At 44.8% G+C, this 25,330-nt stretch overlaps 1 protein-coding gene across 5 annotated transcripts in view; it reads right to left on the bottom strand.

Annotated features, from left to right (window-relative positions):
• sit (stuck in traffic) overlaps nucleotides 1-25,330 on the bottom strand; it is a 408,441-nt gene that overhangs the window by 285,775 nt on the left and 97,336 nt on the right. Inside the window, exon 1 of one of the 5 annotated variants that reach the window (XM_067151912.2) lies at nucleotides 14,887-14,989. The exons of 2 other annotated variants lie outside the window; for them this stretch is intronic. The gene's annotated coding sequence lies outside the window, so the exon portion shown is untranslated. Of the gene's footprint in view, nucleotides 1-14,886; nucleotides 14,990-25,330 lie in introns of those variants that run through there. 2 more of the 5 variants (XM_067151925.2, XM_068228768.1) reach the window with 2 other exon arrangements.

The following is a 25,330-nucleotide window of genomic DNA, read 5'->3' as shown; positions in this document are numbered from 1 at the left end:
TTACGTCGCACGGACACATATAGGTCTTACGACGACGATGGGATAGGAAAGGCCTAGGAGAGGGAAGGAAGCGACCGTAGCCTTAATTAAGGTACATCCCCAGTATTTGCCTGGTGTGAAAACGGGGAACGAGGGAAAACCATTTTCAGGCTGCCGACAATGGGGTTCGAACCCACTATCTCCCGGAGGCAAGTCACATTTTCGCGCTCCTAACCGCACGACCAACTCGCCCGATAGTAGGGTAAATCACATAGCCGCTATTACTGTATATAGAAATGCGTTCTAGATAAGCATTGGATTTAATTATTCCTTATTCATTGTCCATTAACTGAACGGTTATAACTGGTGTTACGCCTTTACGGTTTTCGGAAACACCAAAGAGCCGGATTGGTCTCTTAAGAGTTTATTTTATTTTTTCTATTGCACACCGCAGGGTTCCTTTACCCCATCTACAGTGTGTCGCTCTTAGTTAAATCATTAATGTTGCATTCTATTAATACTGATATCCTACATTATAACAATATTCTTAACTAATAATTGGGTCCGCCTCTGTGTTGTAGTGGTTAGTATGATTAGCTGCCACCCCCGGAGGCCCGGGTTCGATTCCAGGCTCTGCCACGAAATATCAAAAGTGGTACGAGAGCTGGAACGGGGTCCTCTCAGCCTCGGGAGGTCACCAGAGTAGAGTTGGGTTTGATTCCCAACTCAGCCATCCTGGAAGTGGTTTTCCGCGGTTTCCCACTTCTCCTCCAGGCAAATGCCGGGATGGTACCTAACTTAAGGCCACAGCTGCTTCCTTCCCTCTTCCTCGCCTATCCCTTCCGATCTTCCCATCCCCCGCAAGGTCCTTGTTCAGCATAGCAGGTGACGCCGCCTGGACGAGGTACTGGTCATCCTCCCCAGTTTTATCCCCCGACCCAGAGTCTGAAGCTCCAGGACACTGCCGTTGAGGCGGTAGAGGTGGAATCCCTCGCTGAGTCTGAGGAAAGAACCGACCCTGGAGGTTAAACAGATAAAGAAGAAGAAGAGGAAGAAGAAGAGGAATTGGCCTCCTAATAATTCAATTTTACATTAACTCGAATGTTATCCTTTGTTATAAAAATAAACTGAATTAGGAATACTAATAATTAAACAAGCAATGGTCATGAATACGTTTTACAGATGAATAAATAATATAAAACTCAATTTCATTTTACTTTAAAGGTCAAGCGAACAAGCCTGCTTGGTGACCGTGACAGTTAAGGCGTGAAATCTATAATATCTCATACCGTGGCTAGCTGATTCGAGTCCCGTTTGTGGAAAACATTTTTACCATCAGAATGTTGTCTGACAGGATAGGAGAAGTGGTGATATACAATTTGTATTCACTATATTGCGTGCCAAATGCACTCTCCGCAGGCAATATGCTGACACCGGGTTTCTCTCTCTTCCTATCTCATTATCATCATCCCATATCCAGACACGCAGGTCGCCCATAGAACGACCAGCAGCCGACGAGCCGAATATGTCCTCTGACACTACCGGCACTAAAATCCATCCGATAGATACATAATTAAATAAACAATTAATAAAAGAATAACAACTTATACCTATCTGTGTCGGCGTAAAAGGGATTGTAAACTGAAGACTGGTTTGGGAGACTGGAGCGGAAAAGACTATAGGGACACAAGAAAAGAAGTAGGTTAAATACTACACCAGGTCATCTGAGAAGCAATTGATTCACTTGAGTTGCAAAAGTTGCGGGAGGTATTTCTAACTTTACCGGGCGAGTTAGCCGTGCGATTAAGTGTGCGCAGCTGTGAGCTTGCATGCGGGAGATGGGTTCGAATCCCATTGTCGGCAGCCCTGAAGATGGTTTTCCGTGGTTTCCCAGCCCTTTCCTATCCCATCGTCGCCATAAGACCTATCTGTATCGGTGCGACGTGACGTAAAGCCAATAGAAAAAAAACAACAACATGTTCCTAACTTTCGGACCTTGACCGATTCCTTCCCTATCCTTATTCTTATAGCAAAAGGAAATCTAGATTCCACAGTTTACATACACATTGTGTACATGAGACCTTTGAACATGAAGCTTCAGTCTACTGAAATATTTCTTTAAAATACGATATGATATGAACCAGAGAGCTCAGAACGCCTTTATATATTTCATCTTAATTATTCGTGAAGACTGCCATGTTACAAATCTATAGGGATAGAGGATCCTACTCAGCAATTTTCTTACTGTCTCATATTTGGTCTTATTCTTTGCTTACATGAGTCAGGGGCCTGATTGGGACAGGAGTCTTACAGCAAACACTTTTCGGTTCCTCAGCATCGAACAATCGAGAACAGTAGGTCGTTTGCTGTAACTGACCGTTGATTACATAATTTTTTTTTAAAAAAAGCAAAGTCATCTCCGTACAGGCCGTGAAAGTCCTTGGAGGGGTGGAAGGTAAAGGCTTCCACTATCCGTAACTTTGGCACTTGATGGTGTAGAGTGGTTAGCTCTACGCCCGGCCGCCTTTGTCCCCAAGAATTAACCTGGTACTCATTTTTGGCGTAGGCTGAGTGAACCTCAGGGCCATATGCACCTCCGGAAGTGGAAATCTGGTTTCTTAAATTTTACGACTTCCTGACGGGGATTCGAACCCATGTCCTTCCGGGCGAACCGAGCACGCCTTTACCGCCTCGGCCAGGCAGCCCCCTTAAATGTATACTTTATTAAATTACTTCGCACTAGTTTATGGTTTGGTCCTTTTAATTTTAATTTTGTGAATTTATCTTGAAAATAGGGGAAAATCGCGTTCATAGTTATTAAAATTAAAAGGACCAAACCATAAACTAGTGCGAAGTAATTTAATAAAGTATACATTTAAGGGGGCTGCCTGGCCGAGGCGGTAAAAGCCTGCTCGGTTCACCCGGAAGGACATGGGTTCGAATCCCCGTCAGGAAGTCGTAAAATTTAAGAAACCAGATTTCCACTTCCGGAGGTGCATATGGCCCTGAGGTTCACTCAGCCTACACCAAAAATGAGTAGCAGGTTAATTCTTGGGGGCAAAGGCGGCCGGGCGTAGAGCTAACCACTCCACCGCATCACGTGCCGAGGTTAACAATGGTGGAAGCCTTTACCTTCCACTCCTCCAAGGGCTGTCATGGCCTGTACGGAGGTGACTTTGCTTTAATAAAGTATACATTTATATCTTCGTTGTTAACAAACTATGTTTCTAATATACCGTTGATTTGGCTACGTAGCGGATTTCACTCCCACTGTCGGCAGACATGATTATAGTTTTCTATTTTAACAATAGGCATGGGATTGTACCGTAAGTAAGGTCATGGTCAGCTGCTTCCCAGTCCTAGCCCTATCCTTTCTCATCGTCATAGTAAACTCTACCCGAGTTACAGCGACGTTAAGCCACTCGCAAGAAAACCTCCACATTTTTAACATATAATTCTCAAGACGCAGGGGCTGCCTGGCCGAAGCGGTAAAGGCGTGCTCGGTTCGCCCGGAAGGACATGGGTTCGAATCCCCATCAGGAAGTCGTAAAATTTAAGAAACGAGATTTCCACTTCCGGAGGTGCATATGACCCTGAGGTTCACTCAGCCTACACCAAAAATGAGTACCTGGTTAATTCTTGGGGGCAAAGGCGGCCGGGCGTAGAGCTAACCATTCTACCCCATCACGTGCCGAGGTTAACAATGGTGGAAGCCTTTACCTTCCACTCCTCCAAGGGCCTTCATGGCCTGTACGGAGGTGACTTTGCTTTAATTCTCAAGACCCAGTAAAATGTAAGTTTAATGTTCAATGGGCAATTGAAAGGTAATGCGTAATTACAATGGTCCAATAAGTGAAAGTAATTTGTGTCATCGTTTTGAACCATAAGACCGCTCACGTGACACAAGTCTCACTACAAATAAAACTACACACCTTTATGTCTTTTTGCTCTAAGGTCTGTCCCAATTTATCGTCACCTTCTTCGACGTCATTACTTTCTCCTTTTATTTGACAATAAGAATAATATTGCCGACAGATCCCGAACTAAAGGTGCAATCGACTGGTTGAATATTTCGTGACCGGAGGAGTGAAGAAACCGCCCCTGTGGTGTAGTGGTTAGTGTGATTAGCTGCCACCCTCGGAGGCCCGGGTTCGATTCCCGGCTCTGCCACGAAAATTGAAAAGTGGTACGAGGGCTGGAACGGGGTCCACTCAGCCTCGGGAGGTCAACTGAGTAGAGGTCTATTCGATTCCCACCTCAGCCATTCTGGAAGTTGTTTTCCGTTGTTTCCCACTTCTCCTCCAGGCAAATGCCGGGATGGTACCGCTTCTTTCCCTTTTCCTTGTCTATCCAATCTCCCCATCCCCCCGGAAGGCCCCTGTTCAGCATAGCAGGTGAGGCCGCCTGGGCGAGATATTCGTCATCCCCCGACCCAGAGTCTGAAGCTCCAGGACATTGCCCTTGAGCCGGTAGAGGGGGGATCCCTCGCTGAGTCCGAGGGAAAAACTGACCCTGGAGGGTAAACAGAAAAAGAAGAAGAAGAGGAGGTGAAGAAGTGATGTTCATTTAACGAGAACGAGATATAAAAATAAATAAATACAGTAAATAATACTAATAAAGTGTAGCAATGTACAAAGGAAGGGATGAAACTGAACGCGGACTTGAATTAATGAGGTACTTGTAGCCACCTAAGAAATGTAGAACTTGTTACTGGAGAAGCTTACACATCCAAATTCCTAGAAAACAAATGCTCAAAGAAAATCGAGGGGACCAAGCGAGATATGGGCTTCATAAATTGGGCTCAATAGCCAAATATCATAGCTATAGAAGCATAAGCAATTATATTTTCACTCAGCGGGAAATTTCTTTTTCTGTACTGTTAACTGGGAGTTTCTCAGGGCTCGGGAGTTTTCTGGAAGTCCATACGAATTTTTAACATCAAATCCGCAGGGCATTAAATGGATAATTATTTGTCCGTACCCTTGGCTGATGGTCAGTGTTGAGGCCTTCGATTCCGTTCCCGGCCGATTCGGGGATTTTAATCGCATCTGATTAATTCTTCCGGTTCGGAAACAGGGTGTTTGTAGGCTATTTGTCCTATCATTTTCAGAAACACACAATAGTGAATACATCACTCCGCATAGTGTTGGCGTCAGCAAGGGCATCCGGCCGTAAAACAGGGCCATGTCCACATGTGCTACACAGTTCGGAAAAGCGACCCCACATGTATGGGAAAATCGGTAGAAGAAAAAGAAGATGAAGTGTAGCGATGTATAGGCCTACAGGTAAATGTAAAAATGAAAATAGATATGTATTGATGAGTTATTTCCAGATGTCCTAGAAATTTTCTATCTGAGACTTTGATATTCCACGATTACTATAAAAAAAATAACAGTTCCCAAAATTTCTACAGAGAGCCGAACTGCGGGAGTGTTCGAAATACTTTCTTAATCCGTTTACCCTCCAGGGTTGATTTTCCCTCAGACTCAGCGAGGGATCCCACCTCTACAGCCTCAAACCCAGTGTCCTGGAGCGTGAGACATTGGTCGGTGGATACAACTGGGAAGAATGACCAGTAACTCGCCCAGGCGGCCTCACCTGCTATGCTGAATAGGGGCCTTGTTGGGGGGGGGGGGGGCGATTGGAAGGGATAGACAAGGAAGAGGAAAGGAAGCGGCCGTGGCCTTAAGTTAGGTACCATCCCGGCATTTGCCTGGAGGAGAAGTGGGAAACCACGGAAAACCACTTCGAGGACGGCTGAGGAGAGAATCGAACTCTCCTCTACTCAGTTGACCTCCCGAGGCTGAGTGAACCCCGTTCCAACCCTCGTACCACTTTTCAAATTTCGTGGCAGAGCCGGGAATCCAACCCGAGCCTCCGGGAGTGGCAGCTAATCACCCTAACCACTACACCACAGAGGCGGACGTGTTCGAAATTACTGTTCAAAAGCAAAACAGCGTAAGTATGCAAGCGTAAATATTCCGTTTTCACCTAGTGGAAGTCTACCTCTTTAGTATAACGATTAGTGTTATTAGCCGACGTTCTTAAGAGCTCGGGTTCGATTCCCGGTATTACCAGGAATTTAAGACTGACAAGAGGGCTATATGTGGTTATAAATGTACATGCAATACATCTCCATTGGGGGTGTGTCTGAAAAGAGTTGCACCACCTCGGCCTTGTTGGCCTACCATTAACATCTCCTGTGTCTTGGAACCGTCACCAAAGCTTGAAAATGACATCTGTGGCACATTCAGGATGCTGAAACTTTGGTCTTCGTCTGACTTGCTTCCAAACTGAATCTGGACTCGTCTGTGAAGAGCAAGTTCCCCATTCATTCAGGATCCAATTGTGATGGCACTGAGCCTACAGTAACCGGGCTTTTCTGTGGTTTCAAGTGAGCGATCCACACACACTACTGACAAAACGTTTAGCCATTCTGAGTCTCCGGTACACAGTCTGTCGATAATTCGTAAATTTAATACCGGCTCCGACTGGCGTCTTTGTGCCATAGTCTCAAAACACAGTACACAACGTTCTTTCCGGATACATTGAGAGGCAAATAGGGAATGAGACGCTTTCGAGAAACGCGAACTCCTACGGTGGCTGCAAGTTGTTGTAATTCTTGGACGTTCTTGATCGAATGCACCGCGGTTTTTTGTACCGTTCAATCAGGAGCCTATGTGACGTTGACAGCACGCTTGCGCAGGTGAGTTACGCTCCGTGCTGCTTATTTACAGCGATAGCACAAAGTTTCCGCTTCCATTTTTCCAGTTTCCATATTATGCTTAGCTTTTGGACTCCAGCTTAATAATAATATACTAATAATAATAACAAATGGTTAACGTTCCTTTAATTGTTGTACCTAGGTAGAGTCTGAAGAGACGTCGATGAAATCGAAATTTTGTCCTACATGATTTAATTTGTCGGAGGCCAACCAAATAGGCTTTTCGCAGATGAACGCTATGCAATATCACCGACTTCAGCCCGCTATGCTGGAAACAAAAAGAGAACGATAAACCGACAACGGTACTAAGATCGAGACAGAATTAAAAATATATAAGCCCGAGTGATTTCAATGTAGTTTTATGCAACCAACAATATTCATTCCGTCCTGAAAACATCTACCCTGCCGGTATGCTCAGACAACACAACCGGATATCCTGGTATTTACAGCCTCACCATGATAGGACGGCGTAATGTTATACTCGTATTAAGCACTGGAAGACATGCGTGTGCCTTTTAGATCATATGAACCTGACACACCGGCGAAACACTAAATTGATATTGTGACCGCCGTGAACTTAATACTAGCTACCGTACGGAAGCGTTGTGTAGTTGGTAAAGGCGTGGCAGAGCGGGCCTGCGTGTCATATTGGGGTGGGTTCGAGTCCGGGGCGAAGGTTACACATTTTTGAAATATTTGTTTTATACGTACCGCACGCAATGTAAGCTTTAATGCAAATTGTCTTTGAATGAACGTGTTTGTGGTCCTAAGAAGGGCCGATTAGTTAGCAGGTCGGACACATACAGACCGGAAATAATAGAAACACAAATGCCCTGACAATGTTTTATCTCAGCAAATGCTCGATGTGTTCGCCTCTGTGGTGTAGTGGTTAGTGTGATTAGCTGCCACCCCCCCCCCCCCGGAGATCCGGCTCTGCCACAAAATTGGAAAAGTGGTACGAGGGCTGGAACGGGGTCCACTCAGCCTCGGGAGGTCAACTGAGTAGAGGTGGATTCGATCCCCAGCTCAGACAACCTGGAAGTGGTTTTCTGTGGTTTCCCACTTCTCCTCCAGGCAAATGCCGGGATGGTACCTAACTTAAGGCCACGGCCACTTCCCTCTTCCTTGCCTATCCCTTCTAATCTTCTTATCCCCCACCAAGGCCCCTGTTCAGCATAGGAGGTGAGGCCACCTGGGCGAGGTACTGGTCATCCCCCAGTTGTATCCCAATGTCTCAAGCTGCAGGGCACTGCCCTTGAGGTGGTGGAGGTAGGATCCCTCGCTGAGTCGAAGGGAAAAACCAACCGTGGAGGGTAAGCAGATTAAGAAGAAGAAATGCTCCATGTGATGACCATTTTGGTTTATGCATATTCGGGCCCGGTGTCCAATAGATCGTCTTGCGCACCGAAGCATTCCGGGTGTAATTGCTCAGCAGGCGTCCATGATGTGTTGGCGGAGCTGGTCGGTGTTTTCCGGCGATAGAGTGAAAACGGCGTTCTTCAAATGTCCCCACAAGAAGTCCAACAGAGTTAAATCCGGTGATTTGGCGAGCCAAGAAACAGGGACTCCTCGTCCTATCCATTTCCCTAGCAGTTGCCCGTTCAGATGATTACGAACGGGCAAAGTCGAATGTGGTGGAGCTCCATCCTGTTGAAACCACATTGTCAAACGATCGTGCAAGGGCACATCCTCCAGCAGCAGTGGGAGTCCCTGCCGCAGAAAGTGCAGGTAGCGTGGGCCCGTCCAATGGCCCTCAAAGAAATAAGGTCGAATCAGGCGATCCCCCCAAGATTCCGCATCAAACATTCACACCCCATCGTACTTGATGGGCCGCCTGTCGTACCCAGTGGGGATTGTCCGGACTCCAATAGTACATGTTGTGGCGATTGACATTCCATTTTTTGTGGAAGCGCGATTCATACGAGAACAAGATATGCAATACGAATGCTGCATCATTGCCCAACCTGCCTAATAGCCACCGGAAGAACTCCATTCGAGCTTCGAAATCCCGCCCGTGGAGCTCTTGGTGTAGCTGAAGATGGTATGGGTGAAATTTGTGTTCATGCAGTATTCACCAGATGGACGGCTGGCTGGTGTTCACCTGTGATGCAATCGCCCTTGTACTGATGTGTGGATTATTACGAGCTGCCTCCAGAACGGCCTCTTCTGTTTCACCCGATGTAATGGGCCTATCGCGGACTGGTGGCTGCTTGGAAATCACGCCTGTTGTCCTTAGGCGTATTTCAACACGGCGGAATGTCGTAGCAGCCGGGTGTTGCCTGTTGGGATACCGTTCCTGGTACAAACGTAGTGCCTCGCACGCGTTTTGTCTTGCTTCCCCATAAATGAGGAGTAGGCCTATGTCAACGTATTCTTATGTGGAAAACATACCGAATGACAGCAGAGATTACAGTACATTCAGGCCCTAACCAGCGGAATATGCACCGGGCACAAGATGAATAACAGTGCCATTCTACTGTTTGAATTAAGGCAAACGTGGTGGGCCTATGTTTACGTATTCAAACATCATACCGATGAAAAAATACTTGAACAATGCATATCCCATTGATTGCTGGGCGAACGCCTAATCAAATCGACTGCATTACACTGTTTGAACCACGTTGGTAATATGACGGGAGCAGAGTACATACGCCATCCGGTTCGGTGTTTAAGACATTAATTACTCCACTGTTTCCTAGTTTTATGCATTGATTCCCATCTTCGTTACACCCGGTCACGGGGCACGACACAATAACATAGTTACATAGTAAAAGGTCCGGCTCCATGGCTAAATGGTTAGCGTGCTGGCCTTTGGCCACAGGGGCCCCGGGTTCGATTCCCGGCAGGGTCGGGAATTTTAACCATGATTGGTTAATTTCGCTGGCACGGGGGCTGGGTGTATGTGTCGTCTTCATCATCATTTCATCCTCATCATGACGCGCAGGTAGCCTACGGGCGTCAAATCAAAATACCTGCACATGGCGATCCGAACATGTCCTTGAACACTCCCGGCACTAAAAGCCATACGCCATTTCATAGTAAAAGGACGTTGCGCCGTGTTTTGCGAACGGATGATATAACATTTCGCTAGGGTTCAAAATCGTGTGCAAAATGTGCTCTTTGAACATTAGTACCATGCAGTACGCCTGCAGGGGAATAGCACCCCTATAACCACGTGCATGTTAGTTGGGCTGCAGCAAACGATATTGGAAAGGGCTGACGAATCTCAATGTATTGTAACATAAAGTTTCCCTTCACTTCCTGGTATATACAGAAGTCCTTCCTAAAATCTAATCCTGGCAATGAGAAGTCGTCATCTATGGAAAGCGAATTTGATGTAATCATCAGATACCAAGATCAAATGCCACCAAGTGTATAATTTTGCGTGAAATCTAGCCAGAAGGACGTTACCTCCTCTTATGAAGCAACAGTATCGTTGATATTGGAAACTGAACAAATAACATACCACCTTACTATGAGGTTATGCCGACAGCAGAGTAATAACTCGAAAGCTGGAGGTAAGCATATATTTTACTAGTTTTTCTCTTCTTCATCTTAATCTGTTTACCCTCCAGGGTTGATTTTCCCTCGGATTTTTCCTCGGACTCTGCGAGGGATCCCACCTCTACCGCCTCAAGGACAGTGTCCTGGAACGTGAGACATTGGGTCGGGGGATACAACTGTATCAGGATGACCAGTACCTCGCCTAGGCGGCCTCACCTGTTGTACTGAACAGTGGCCTTGTGGGGGATGGGAGGATTGGAAGGAATAAACAAGGTTGAGAGAAGAAAGTGGCCGTGGCCTTAAGTTAGGTAACATGCCTGGAGAAGTGGGAAATTACGGAAAAATTCTTCGAGAATGGCTGAAACCCCTATACTCAGATGACGTTCCGAGGCTCAGTGGACCCTGCTCCAGCCCTCGTACCACTTTTCAAATTTCGTGGCAGAGCCGGGAATAGAACCCGGGCCTCCGGGGGTGGCAGCTAATCACACTAACCACTACACCACAGAGGCGGACTACTAGTTTTCAAAGTCAAATTATATCTATGAAGTTACAATACAATTATATCACATAGTGCCGGGCTGAGTGGCTCAGACGGTTGAGGCGCTGGCCTTCCGACCCTAACTTGGCAGGTTCGATCCTGGATCAGTCCGGTGGTATTTGAAGGTGGTCAAATACGTCAGCCTCGTGTCGGTGGATTTACTGGCATGTAAAAGAACTCCTGCGGGACTAAATTCCGGCACCTCGGCGTCTCCGAAGACCTTAAAATAGTAGTTAGTGGGACATAAAGCAAATAACATTATTATTATTATTATTATTATTATTATCACATAATGATGGGTTCTTGCGTAGTAATCAACTTGGATGTAATGAGCTATTAATGAAATGAAATAGCGTATGGCTTTTAGTGCCGGGAGTGTCCGAGGACATGTTCGGCTCGCCAGATGCAGGTCTTTTGATTTGACACCGTAGGTGACCTGCACGTCGTGATGAGGATGAAATGATGATGAAGACGACACATACACCCAGCCCCCGTGCCAGCGAAATTAACCAATTAAGGTTAAAATTCCCGACCCTGCCGGGAATCGAACCCGGGACCCCTGTGACCAAAGGCCAGCATGCTAACCATTTAGCCATGGAGCCGGACATGAGCTATTAATATAATAATACTATTAAGTCCCACTAACTACTTTTGAGGGATTTTGGAGATGCGTAGGTGCCGGAATTTTGCCCCGCATGAGTTGTTTTACTTGCCGGTAAATCTAAAAACACGAGGCTGACGTATTTGAGCACCTTCAAATACCACCGTACTGAGCCCGGATCGAGCCTGCCAAGTTGGGGTCGGAAAGCCAGCGCTTCAACCGTCTGAGCCACTCTGCCCGGCAAGCAAGCATAGGCCTATTGGATTCACAAGTTTACATAGGGTGTTCTATCCCCACTTTGTCGGTAATTCGATCATTCGACGTCTTGCTGTCTATGCTAATCATAATATTCTCTGCCATCACAACATTTCGAAGACAATGATGCGGGTTGTGGAGTTTGGCGTCACCATTCACGTTTCACAACCATACAAAGCGATCCGAGAGAACTAACAAGTTTCTTCTTAGTGCTGAAAGTTTTTAATGTGCCATGTTATATACTTCACATTATGCGATTATTATTATTATTATTATTATTATTAGAGGGCATAAAAGCACCATGTCATCATTTGTGACTTCTTACCGGTATGATACATTTCGGATCATAATCAATACTAGTGAATCTTTCGAAATAGATTGGCACGTCTACTGGTATGGATTTCTCATCATAACGCTGCATATTTGATCACAGACTTAAAAATCACTCTACAGTAAGTCACAAGAATTATTAGAAATATCAAGGTTTTTAAGATGGAATCGTAACCCAAACGACAGAGAGGACCTCTACCCGAAGAGTACAAGAAGGCGCTGGCTGATGGGCTCAAGAAATACTGAGAGGATATCAGAGACAGAAGAACAATATCTATACATTTAAATAAAATTGGCTGTTATTACGCAGTCCATACAGACTCATCTAGATATGAAAATAATAATAATAATAATAATAATAATAATAATAATAATAATAATAATAATAATAATAATAATAATAATAATAATAATAATAACAACAGTAATGCGTTATTCTGCTAGCTTCTCAAGTTTATGCTTACTTTGGAACTCGCCTGGTGATTAGACGCTTCATGTCACCACGCACAGGTTTTATTGTGAACCTGCACAAAGTTGCCCCGATTCGAACCGAGACTCAAGGCTCCAGAGCAGAGTAGCTCTTTTTTTGCTTGACGTCGCCCCGACACAGATATGTCTTATGGCGACGATAGGATAGGAAAGGCCTAGGAATTGGAAGGAAGCGGCCATGGCCTTAATTAAGGTACGGCCCCGGCATTTGCCTGGTGTGAAAATGGGAAACCACGGAAAACCATCTTCAGGGCTGCCGACAGAGGGGCTCGAACCCACTATCTCCCGATTACTGGATACTGGCCGCACTTAAGCGACTGCAGCTATCGAGTTCGGTGAGCCGAGTAGCTAGTCAGCCAGTTAATTAGTGAGGTCTCAATAATAATTATAAATAATTATAATTATAATTATTATAATCTGTCCGCAGGAATTAACGTGGTACTTTTTTCTGTTGAAGGGGAATAGCATGTACGTTCTTTCCGGTGAACCAAACACGGTTTTCCGGCCTCGCGGTGTAGGGGGGGGGGGGCGCGCGCCAGCCTCTTACCCGGAGGCCCCGGGTTCTATTCCCGGCCAGGTCAGGGATTTTTACCTGCATCTGAGGGTTGGTTCGAGGTCCACTCCGCCTACGTGATTAGAATTGAGGTGCTATCTGACGATGAGATAAGGGCCCCGGTCTATAAACCCAGGAATAACGGCCGAGAGGATCCGTCGTGCTGACCACACGACACCTCGTAATCTGCAGACCTTCGGGCTAAGCAGCGGTCGCTTGGTAGCCATGGCCCTTCGGGGATGTTGCGCCATGTGGTTGGGAAACACGGTTTTTTTTATCTTGATTAGGCAGGCCTAATAATAATAATAATAATAATAATAATAATAATAATAATAATAATAATAATAATAATAATAGTAATAATATTTGTTGGCGGTCAGATTTGTTTTCGGTAAGGATGTGGTGCGAAAGGTGTACAGATGGCACACATGCTCATCATATGCCTCTTGCGAAAATAGGAAACCACATAAAACCATCTTCAGGGTTGCTGATGATGGAGTCCTAACCCACCATCTCCCGATTGTAAGCTTATATTGGCACAGGCCGTATCGCGGAGCCAATGCCATCGATAACAATAATAATAATCCTTTCTTTCTTTATCTGTTTACTCTCCAGGTTTGTTTATTACTTCGGACACAGGGAGGGATCCCACCTCTACCGCCTCAAACGCAGTGTCCCGGAGCGGGAGACTTTGGGTCGGGGGATACAACTGCGTACGAGGACCAGCACCTCACCCACGAGACCGTACCTGCAATGCTGAACAGGGGCCTTGTGGGCGGATGGGAAGATTGGAAAGGATTGACAAGAATCCGCGAGGATCCGTCGTGCTGACCACACGACACCTCTTAAACTTCAGGCCTTGGGGCTGAGCAGCGGTCGCTTAGCGGCGGTGGCCTTAAGTTAAGTACATTCCCGGCATTTGCCTGAAGAAGAAGTGGAAAACCACGGAAAACCACTTCTAAGATTGCTGAGGTGGGAATCGAACCCACCCCTACTCAGTTGACCTCCCGAGGCTGAGTGGACCCCGTTCCAGCACTCGTACCACATTTCAAATTTTTTGGCAGATTCGGGAATCGAACCCGGACCTCCGGGGGTGATAGATAATCACGCTAAACACTATACCACAGAAACGGACGATAATAATAATAATAATAATAATAATAATAATAATAATAATAATAATATTATGCTGACTATCGGGTATAATAGAATATTTAAAAAACAAGTACACAAAAATCATGGTCTTCGTCTTATCTTTTCGCAATAACGAAGCAATTAATCGAAGAGTTTCTTGATAACTGAATTCCACTAATTTGTAACTTCATCAAAAAAGTAGTTCTGTAAGCATTATTTTTAACTTAAAGTACGTTACATATTTATGCACAAATAATAATTACTGGACGAGTTGGCCACTTGTTTAGGGTCGCATGAGCTTGTATTCGGGAGATGGATGGTTCGAATCCCACCGTCCGCAGAACTGAGGATAATTTTCCGTGGTTTCCCATTTCCACATTAGGCAAATACTGGGGCTGTACTTTAATTAAGGCTACGGCCGCTACTTCCCCCTTCGTAGCCCTTTTCCATCCTTGCATCGCCGAAAACCTTCTATGTGTTAGTGCAACGGTAAGCTATTAGGATATTTAAATATTTCCTATTCTTGTGGAATTGATGTCTTTCCAGGCTTCATTTTAAGAAGCATGAAAATAAAGACAATCATATTCCCCAAATTTCTTTATTTATGTATTTGCGTAATATCACTCAGTCCCTGGAATGGCCACTTCTGAAGAATAATAAAATATTTGACATCGTTTAAACCAAAACTGCAAAGAAAAACCATTCCATTCAGAGAAAGAAATCTCTATGTAACGCTGCTGAAATCCACAGTTTACAACGAGATGTAAGGAAGTACTTACGATTGGCGCGCGGTAGGTTTCCTCCGTCAGCTGTTTGGTACGAGGTAGTGTGCACCGCGCAACAGGCGCTTTGCGACTGAAACCTACTTGCCGCCAGTGGCCGACTTTCTGACTCGTCCCTGCCGTAACACAGTTTTACAGAAAGAAAGCGGTTTGTTTTCCTGTCTCACTCTCATTCTCACCTCTCTGTCTCTGTTTCTCCCCACTCTTCTTCACAGACTTCCATCCTGAAGTACCCAATTTCGATGATCATGTACAAAATTACCGCGGATATCACCTTACAATGATATAGTCGCACTTGAATTACAGCGTAGATTGGGGAGAGCATGGAAGAGAATTAATAATAATAATAATAATAATAATAATAATAATAATAATAATAATAATAATAATAATAATAATAATAATAATCTTTTTAATTTCGTGCAGCAACTGGTAGCCTGGTGCAGTCCTTGCAAGTCAGGCCCTGCGACGCTGGTGGTCGGCATCTGAAATGTGTAGAAAGCTGTGTGTAATTATGGTGGAAGATAGTGTTCTGTGTGGTATATGAGTCACAGGGTACGCATCTGTTGTGTAGTGGTTAGTGTGATTAGCTGCCACCCCCAGAGGCCCGGGTTCGATTCCCGGCTCTGCCACGAAACTTTGAAAATTGGTACGAGGGCTGGAACGGGGTCCACTCAGCCTCGGGAGGTTAAATGAGTAGAGGTGGGTTCGATTCCCGCCTCAGCCATCCTGGAAGTGGTTTTCCGTTGTTTCCCATTTCTCCTCCACGCAAATGCCGGGATGGAACCTAACTTAAGGCCATGGCCGCTTCCTTCCCTCTTCCTTGTCTATCCCTTTCAATCTTCCCATCCCCCCACAGGGACCCTGTTCAACATAGCAGGTGAGGCCACCTGGGCAGAGGTACTGGCCATTCTCAACAGTTGTATCCCGCGACCCAATGTCTCATGCTCCAGGGCACTATCCTTGAGGTAGTAGAGGTGGGTTCCCTCGCTGAGTCCGAGGGAAAAACCAACTCTGGAAGGTAAACAGATTAAGAAGAAGGTATCAGTTACAGGAATGTTGTGGACTGTACAAATCTCTATCCCTGAGTCAAAGAAATTCATTGTATGTCTACCTCTTAGTACTGTTTCCTGATAGCGGATGGGGGAATGAATTGAAATGAAAAGATATGGCATGTTTTTATGACCGGATGCCCTTCCTAACACCATCTTCAATTGAGGAGCCAATGAAGACGAAATGAATGATTGTGAATGAAACTGAGTAAGAAGATGCAAGGAATCGACTATGAACTATGAAGAGGAAGTAGGACATTTGACTGGAAGTGAAAATGGGAAACCACAGAAAACCATTCTTAGGACAGCCGACGGGCAGGATTCGAACTCACTCGTCTCCTGAATGCAGAGCTTAGCTCCATAGCCGTAGCTCCATGGTCGCACCACTCTGCTCGGTAGTCAAAGGAATTCACTATTTAATATCTGCCGGGAATAGAACCGATTGTCCTCTGAACCGAAGACCACTACGCTGACCATCCAGTCAAGGAATTAGAAATAATAATAATAATAATAATAATAATAATAATAATAATAATAATAATCGTGAGGTCTCAGCTACCGCGTGCAGGCATTTTAATTTGACGTGGGTCAATTTCTATTTAACTTCACCAGATGACAAGGTAAACCAGATCTCTGTTGGGCGATCTATGACTGAGTTTTAATTAATTTGCTCGAGTAAACATCAAATGTTGAACCCTTGAACTTACCATTCCATCGTTGGTCGGCCACGGCTGCTACAGTAGAACAATCTAGAACTCTTAAATCATGGGTCGTTGCGGGAATAAATTCGGTCACGATCTTAACCAAACGATGGGGTTCAGAAGAGAGCCTAACTACTTGAAATGAGGAGCAAAATGTGCTTACTAACTTTTATTAAATTGAAAATAGCCCGATAACATTATTAATTTAATATGCATTCTTGAAATAAGAAAAATAATGAATTATTGATTTTTGAATGTTTCAAACACAGTCACATTACATAGCGTTGATTTGTTTCTTACAATATCGAAGAGTTGCTTCGGAGAAGTTAATATATTAGTGGACAGCGAAACTGAAAAACTGGAAAAGGGAAGACCTGAAAACCGGGCACCTATTATTCCAAACGAGAACTGAGAGTTAATCCAAACGATCCGTGGAAAATCTGACTTTCAACAAGTAGAACGCCTGATTTTCTCTCAATTAAGGTTATCCACCAGTCGAATACCCTTAACGGATACGGAACACCCGCCGAATGGACCCTTAATCGAACCAAACTGACTATCAGTTGCTTTGGATAGGTTGCGAAATATTATGGGAAAGCATGGTGTTCACTACGAATTAACAGCATCATTCACAATTGAAATAAAATTTCACCATGTATTTGTCATTCATGACACCCTTAAGTGATAAGGTAATCCCGATGCTAAATGTGCATCACCCAAAACAGCTGTTCGGAAGGAACCAACAACAACATGATCCGTGAGGATCCTACGTTATGTCGTTCTAAAGGAACAAAACTGCGAAATGCAGGAAACACTTATCCATCATGCATTTAGAAGAAATGCCAAACACTGAAGTTAATTAAAAGTGGAAAGTCACTTGAAAAGTATTATTATCGAACCGATTTTCAGGTTAGAAATGGTTTTGTTACGCTAAATAAAATTACCAGTCCACGTTAAAAATTACTACAACTTTAAGGAATTCTTTCCCTTGAAAAACAATGCTACCAGTACAGATCCATCTATTTACTGTCTGTCCCAACACACTACTTAAAAAGTGATTACTTAATTACTTTCAACTATGAATAAAATGAAAGTACGACAAGATTGAAAATAAAATATTGTTACTAGCTGACGAATCGACACCGCATTCGCAACTCAAGTCTCACACTAATACACTGAGTGTCAATATGCACACTATCAAACGAAACGGACGTCAAAACGAGGAAACAATAAAGTCCGTAAAATAAATTAACATATCGAAGTCATTAAAGCTCAACACGCGCGGAGAATTACAGTAAAATATAATTAATCTAGATCAGGTTGATATCCAACATTTGGGCAACCCTCAGCCGCCGATAGCTGTCCCGTTATCTCAAGGAGAGCTACGCATTGACCCTCTTCATAAATCATATCATACTGTAGATGCTACCTTCGTCCAGGCCACTTCAACAAAAAAACAAAAGAAACATCTAAACTGAGACTTGAGTGTGTACAGCTACCATCCCAGACCTATCGTCGGGCTCACTTGAAATCTGTACATCCTAACACTAATCACTATGTACATGATACCTTCCAAATTCTATCGTCGGGCGTGAACTAGGACGTCTCATCATCAGTGACTCCAAGGATAACATGTGACGTCCTAAATCTATCGTCGGGCGTCAAAGTGGGTCGTACTACGCCTCCCTTAACATATCAGGCGAACTAGCAATTTCAAACAACTCCGACTTTCAATACTAAACCTGGTCAGGCAAATACCACACGACGGAACCACGTCTCTTACTATCAAAGAATGCAAGTCAAAAAAATACAGTAAGTCTCTACCTCGTTACAATACGTGAACTCAAAAATAAATAGGCGTGACGAACAAATCTCCACCTCAAACACAATCTCAGCCTGTGCACTGAAGTTTTAGGGAAGCAATGACAATTCCCAACACATGTTTACGATTTAGTGGATGCCTACAAAATAATAATCATCACTACCGCATTCGAAACTCACAAATCGCCTATCGTCAATTCCAACATTTTATATCAATGACATATCCAGTGAACAAATTCAATACACCCCAACCATGGGTCCAAAATGCTCTTTTATCCTTGAGGTCGCATTATCTTACTATTCATACGGGCCTGAAGTAACAAATCGTTGGACGTTTACTACCAAGATTTTAACATTTTACTAGAGTCGTTTCACTTGGGATTTTACTAGAAATCTACGGTGCTTCCCACAGTAGTCGTCTCAAATTCGGATTGGTAGCGGAAAACAATACAGCCTGCCTCAATACAGCCTGTTTCTTAAATACTTCCTCTGCGAAAATATAGCCTGTCTCAATACTCATTCTCCTCGCTTTATTCCAGCGGTATCACTTAAAATCCAGGCTTCATTTCATCCATCTCTCTCATCTCCACATACATATAAATTCGTCGCTCTCAATCCCTTTTTCTTATATTTCCAAGACCCTTTTTTCATAATTCAATCCCCTGGTGAAAACAACAACCACTGTAAAACACATCTCTTACTTTAATGTTATTACGACTTTCGGACCTCAAGAATCCAAGAGCACACCGCGACTTTTCGTATCATTGATATCCACGATGTCTCAAAATTTTACTTCCCATGAATAACCGTAACGCTACCAAATTTCACTGAAATTACCTAAATATACCTGCGATCCTTGTAAAAATATACTGGTTAAATGCACTTTTAACATAGAAAAATTTCTTTATCCCGCGGTAGACATTATCATTATTATTATTATTATTATTATTATTATTATTATTATTATTATTATTATTATTATTATTATCGACAAACATTTCTGAATTCAACTGATATTTGAAATTTAGATATTCGCCACGAGTAATTTATGACTTATAACTTCCCAAAATTCCACGCTTTGGACAATATCTCATCGAACATTAACACCAAATTTTAAGCGTCGCATTTTACCGTTTCTTGACATGAAATTTACACACTGAAAGTTTCACACGCTGACCAAAAATTACAACACCTTTCGCCTGATAATTACGAATATCAACTCGACAATCATCTGGAAAAATTTGTTGGGACAGAACAGTAGAACTAACTACAACATAATATAAAAATAGACAGACCTGCACAATGGTGACATTCCCAGCATTCTGGTTACATCGTCACCAGCTGACCTCACTCCTTAGCCGTACATTTTCACAAAGAACATTATCATTTCCAACATCTCACTCTTACAAACACTACCCTTCTCACACACGATATTAAAATTACACATAAATCGCGCACTTTTCTCTGTAATTGGCACCACGAACTTCCCTCGTTCTGCAGTCCTCTACGACTGTCTGGATCGTTCCCAGAGGTGTCTCTCCGTTACTCCAATAAAACAGGTGTTCAACAGATAAAGGGAGCAGAACTACTCTGAATGGCTTCCCCAACCCTCTTCACTTTCAAACGTACATGAGATGATATAAATAAAATCTGCTACGTATAATTTAACCAACGCCTACACTTTCCTAGTTCGTCGGTACACTTTCAGAACTTTTCCAATCACCTTCTCTTCTTAACCGAGTATGTGGATCTTAGCCACGGACATGTATTTAATTATTTGTCGATCAATCTGGCGCGAATTTCCAATGACGACGGGCACTAGCTCCCGCGGCTTCAAGTTCCAGTTCGACACTGAAAAATATACGGTGGGGGGTTTCTTTTATAATCTCAGAAGGGACGCTATCCCCACTATTAAGCTTGATTGTGTAATCTGCCAATTTTGCGTCCAATAGACCGATTTTGATGAGACTTGTCCCAGACTTCCGGACAGGCTTGCACTTATTTTAGATGTTAATCTTATAATTTTACCACACTCACAACAGGGGAAATAAATTATTTCTGCCCGTGCGTTTCGCGCGTTTTCTTCATCCCCTGACCTTGGCACGTGTAGCTGGTTCACTGATCTGAAGCTAACATGTACTTAGGCTTAACTACATTTATGTTTTTCCCTGGGGGCTCTGTCTTCACGTAGGGTTTACGAATAATTTAACTTATTTATTTCTTTATTTACTGTGTTGCCAAAATCCCTCGTTGTATAGAATTCCATGAATTTAAAGAATTGTCGGGCACTCGAGTTCCGCCGAGGTGTCCCGGTATTTCACGAGCTTGCCGTGAATGAGATCCTCCCCACGCGACATCGGGGCTCTTAGGAGCGCAACATGGCTGCCCTCAAACATAAAAGTAGTTTCTTGATACTAATAAATATTGAGAAAAAAAAGTATTTTTCTCTCCGTAGAATTATGGGTTCAATGTGTCAGTAGAGTTCTTTCACACTCTAACATCGCACGGCATGGAGTGTCGAATGAACTTCTTTTCGCCGTTCAAAAATCCGACTACCTGAGCAGGGTTTGAATAGGTGATCATCGGATCCGGAGGCAGACTCTTTAGCACTGATCCGCGGATAGAACCAGAAACAACTTGAACAGTTCACATCCCGATCTCAAGTGAGCAAGAATGAATTCGAACATTAAAGTTTCGCACTGGAGTCTGCTCTATGTTCGTTCGTTCGTAATCTGTTTACCCTCCACGGTCGGTTTTTCCCTCGGACTCAGCGAGGGATCCCACCTCTACCGCCTCAAGGGCAGTGTCCCGGAGATTCAGACTTTGGGTCGGGGATACAACTGGGGAGAATGACCAGAACCTCGCCCAGGCGGCCTCACCTGCTATGCTGAACAGGGGCCTTGTGGAGGTATGGAAAGATTGGATTGGACAGGCAAGGAAGAGGGAAGGAGGCGGCCGTGGCCTTAAGTTAGGTACCATCCCGGCATTTGCCTGGAGGAGAAGTGGGAAACCACGGAAAACCACTTCCAGGATGGCTGAGGTGGGAATCGAACTCACCTCTACTCAGTTGACCTCCCGAGGCTGAGTGGACCCCGTTCCAGCCCTCGTACCACTTTTCAAATTTCGTGGCAGAGCCGGGAATCGAACCCGGACCTCCGGGGGTGGCAGCTAATCACGCTAACCACTACACCACAGAGGCGGACGTCTGCTCTATGTGTTGGGAAAAAATAATTATCTTGTGACAAGACACTTTTGTACTTGATGTCGAAAGGTTGATCTACTGTCTTATTATTATTAGATATGCTTTGGTTCGGACTTTTGCATAGCTTGGGTGTGATTTATTGTAGGTAATTTCTATGTTGGATGAAGAGGCTGCTTTTGCGAGGATGTCTGACTTATCATTTCTAGAAGAACCGGCGTGTCTTCCGTTGGCACTGATACATGCATCAACCCGCTGTCGCTTTGACGTATAACGCTGCGGCAGTGTGTGTTGTTGCCATTAGAACACAGTGCACGCAACGTGGCGGATGAGAACCACATAACAGTGCAAGAGTGGATGTAGACAATTCTGCCAGATGGTATTCAAGATTAAGTGTTTGATAACGATTAAACGACTAACAACAACAACAACAACAACAATAGAATGAGTCTGGTCGCATTTCACTGTCTATTGCTATAAAACTAGTGATGGGCTGCGAATGGACTCGCGAAGACTCGAGTCTGGGATCGTAAAACTCGAGGTACTCGAGTCCGGACTCGAGGCCGAGGACGCTGGCAGCGTTATCTGCGAGCCGTGTATGGAAACAACACGATGCTTAATCTTGTAGGTAGGCCAAGGACAAGTATTGGGTCCGTTTCCCAATAATGCACAGTGATATAATGTACAGTCCGCCTCTGTGGTGTAGTGGTTAGCGTGATTAGCTGCCACCCCCGGAGGCCCGGGTTCGATTCCCGGCTCTGCCACGAAATTTGAAAAGTGGTACGAGGGCTGGAACGGGGTCCACTCAGCCTCGGGAGGTTAACTGAGTAGAGGTGGGTTCGATTCCCACCTCAGCCATCCTGGAAGTGGTTTGCCGTGGTTTCCTACTTCTCCTCCAGGCGAATGCCGGGATGGTACCTAACTTAGGGTCACGGCCGCTTCCTTCTCTTCCTTGCCTATCCCTTCCAATCTTCCCATCCCTCCACTAGGCCCCTGTTCAGCATAGCAGGTGAGGCCGCCTGGGCGAGGTACTGGTCATACTCCCCAGTTGTATCCCCCGACCAAGAGTCTGAAGCTCCAGGACACTGCCCTTAAGGCAGTAGAGGTGGGATCCCTCGCTAAGTCCGAGGGAAAAACCGAACCTGGAGGGTAAACAGATGATGATGATGATGATGATGATATAATGTACAAACTGATGTTGCGATGCGGTACTTAACATCACTTTAAAGAAGTGTGTACACAGTCACCCTTTGAAACAGTCGTTAATCCCGAAGCATACACACAGTACCTTACCGAAAAAATAGGTTCCTTCGTAATCTGTTTACCCTCCAGGGTCGGTTTTTCCCTCGGATTCAGCGAGGGATCACACCTGTACCGCCTCAAGGGCAGTGTCCAGGAGATTCAGACTTTGGGTCGGGGGATACAACTGGGGAGAATGACCAGTAACTCGCCCAGGCGGCCTCACCTGCTAAGCTGAACAGGGGCGTAGTGGAGGGATGGGAAGATTGGATGGAACAGGCAAGGAAGAGGGAAGGAAGCGGCCGTAGCCTTAAGTTAGGTACCATCCCGGCATTTGCCTGGAGGAGAAGTGGGAAACCACGGAAAACCACTTCCAGGATGGCTGAGGTGGGAATCGAACCCACCTCTACTCATTTGACCTCCCGAGGCTGAGTGGACCCCGTTCCAGCCCTCGTACCACTTTTCAAATTTCGTGGCAGAGCCGGGAATCGAACCCGGACTTCCGGGGGTGGCAGCTAATCACGCTAACCACTACACCACAGAGGCGGACGAAAAAATAGGTACGATATTATACGGCAGAACAAAATACCGGAGTTGGAAACAATATAATCGTTATTCTTGGATGTACTTTATGCCGTATTTATATGAATGAATGTATAGGCCTCCACAACAAAACCCTATTGTAACGTAAACTAAGGAACGTGTGGACACAGGTGCTTATAAAAGGCAGTCCACCTCCATGGCTAAATGGTGAGCGTACTGGCCTTTGGTCACAGGGGTCACGGGTTCTATACGCGGCAGGGTCGCGAATTTTAACCATCATTGGTTAATTTTGCCCACATGGGGGCTGGTTGTGTGTGTTGTCTTCATCATCATTTCATCCTCATTATGACGCGCAGGGCGCCTACGGGTGTCAAATCGAAAGACCTACATCTGGCGAGCCGAACATGTCCTCGGACACTCCCGACACTAAAAGCCATACGACATTTCGTTTTACCGGCGCACAGCGTGAAATTGTAGAGATCAGGCAGGACAAAAATACATTTTCGACTAATCTATTTATATTATAAAGGGCATTATTGTACGCCCGTGACTATACAAAGAATACCTGACCGCAAAAGCTTTTAAATCTGTGTGTGGTATATCTGATCTCTACAATATTGTGTGAACATTGCGCCCCTTACCGAACCTTGCGTCTCGCACTGGCAATTGCCTGCAGTGTGTTCAGATGAATCTACGTAACTAGCGACTGTGTTAAGATATTTTTAATGTGAAATAGGGATACAGCTAGATTGTAATCTTTCTTTCTTAATCTGTTTACCCTCCAGGGTTGGTTTCTCCCTCGGACTCAGCCAGGGATCCCACCTTTACCGCCTCAAGGGCAGTGTCCTGGAGCGTGAGACATTGGGTCTGGAGATACAACTGGGGAGAATGACCAGTACCTCTGCCCAGGTGGCCTCACCTGCTATGCTGAACAGGGGCCTTGGTGGGGTATGGGAAGATTGGAAGGGATAGACAATGATAGACAATGAAGAGGGAAGGAAGCCTACAATGAATAGTTAAATTATGTTCCTAATCTTCACTCCGTATCTCAAGTTACCAAAGGCTAACCTACTGGGCGATATAACTCAAATATGCAAACTCATATCATCCCGAGGTGGTGCAGCTCCTTTCGGGAAAACCCCCATTGCAGGTGAATCACATACAGCCTTCCTGACATTCTAAAATTTCTGGCGGTACCGGGAATCGAACCCAAGCTTACAGGGATGGGAGTTAATAACACTATCCGTTACGCTACAGAGGCGCTGTAATGAACGAGCCCAACTAAATATAGACGAAGGAGAAAAGGAAGAATATCATTGTGTGACAAACTAAACGAATGACATTTCGAAACAAATATGTTACGGTCTTACACTCGCGTGTTTCACGTTATGGTCATCATTTACGTAGCTGTTGTAATAGTACTTAATGATTGGGGCATTTCTTCCGACTGCTCGGCAACAGGTCGCAGTTACGGATCGTGACGTCACAGTGGAGACTCGAGTACTTCGCACGGGTTACTCGGCGAGGCTTGGACTCGCCAGACTCAATTCTCGCGAGTCCAAGCGTCACTCGCGCACATCACTATATAAAACACTTGACTTGAACCAGAGCTATATCTTGGAGGGAAGTGTAGTAGAGTAAGTGGAACTGTTTCTTCAAATGTATGTCACGGTACTTGTTGAGAATTAGCCTCCGTGGCTCAGACGGCAGCGCGTCGGCCTCTCACCGCTGGATACCGTGGTTGAAATCCCGGTCACTCCATGTGAGATTTGTTCTGGACAAAGCGGAGGCGGGACAGGTTTTTCTCCGGGTACTCCGGTTTTCCCTGTCATCTTTCATTCCCCCAACACTCTTCATTACCATTTCATAGCATTTAACAGTCATTA

This window comes from Anabrus simplex, chromosome 1 (genome assembly GCF_040414725.1).
Source record: "Anabrus simplex isolate iqAnaSimp1 chromosome 1, ASM4041472v1, whole genome shotgun sequence".
Classification (NCBI taxonomy): domain Eukaryota; kingdom Metazoa; phylum Arthropoda; class Insecta; order Orthoptera; family Tettigoniidae; genus Anabrus; species Anabrus simplex.
The sequence above is the reverse complement of the archived record's forward strand: the minus strand, read 5'-3'. Positions and strand labels throughout refer to the sequence as shown.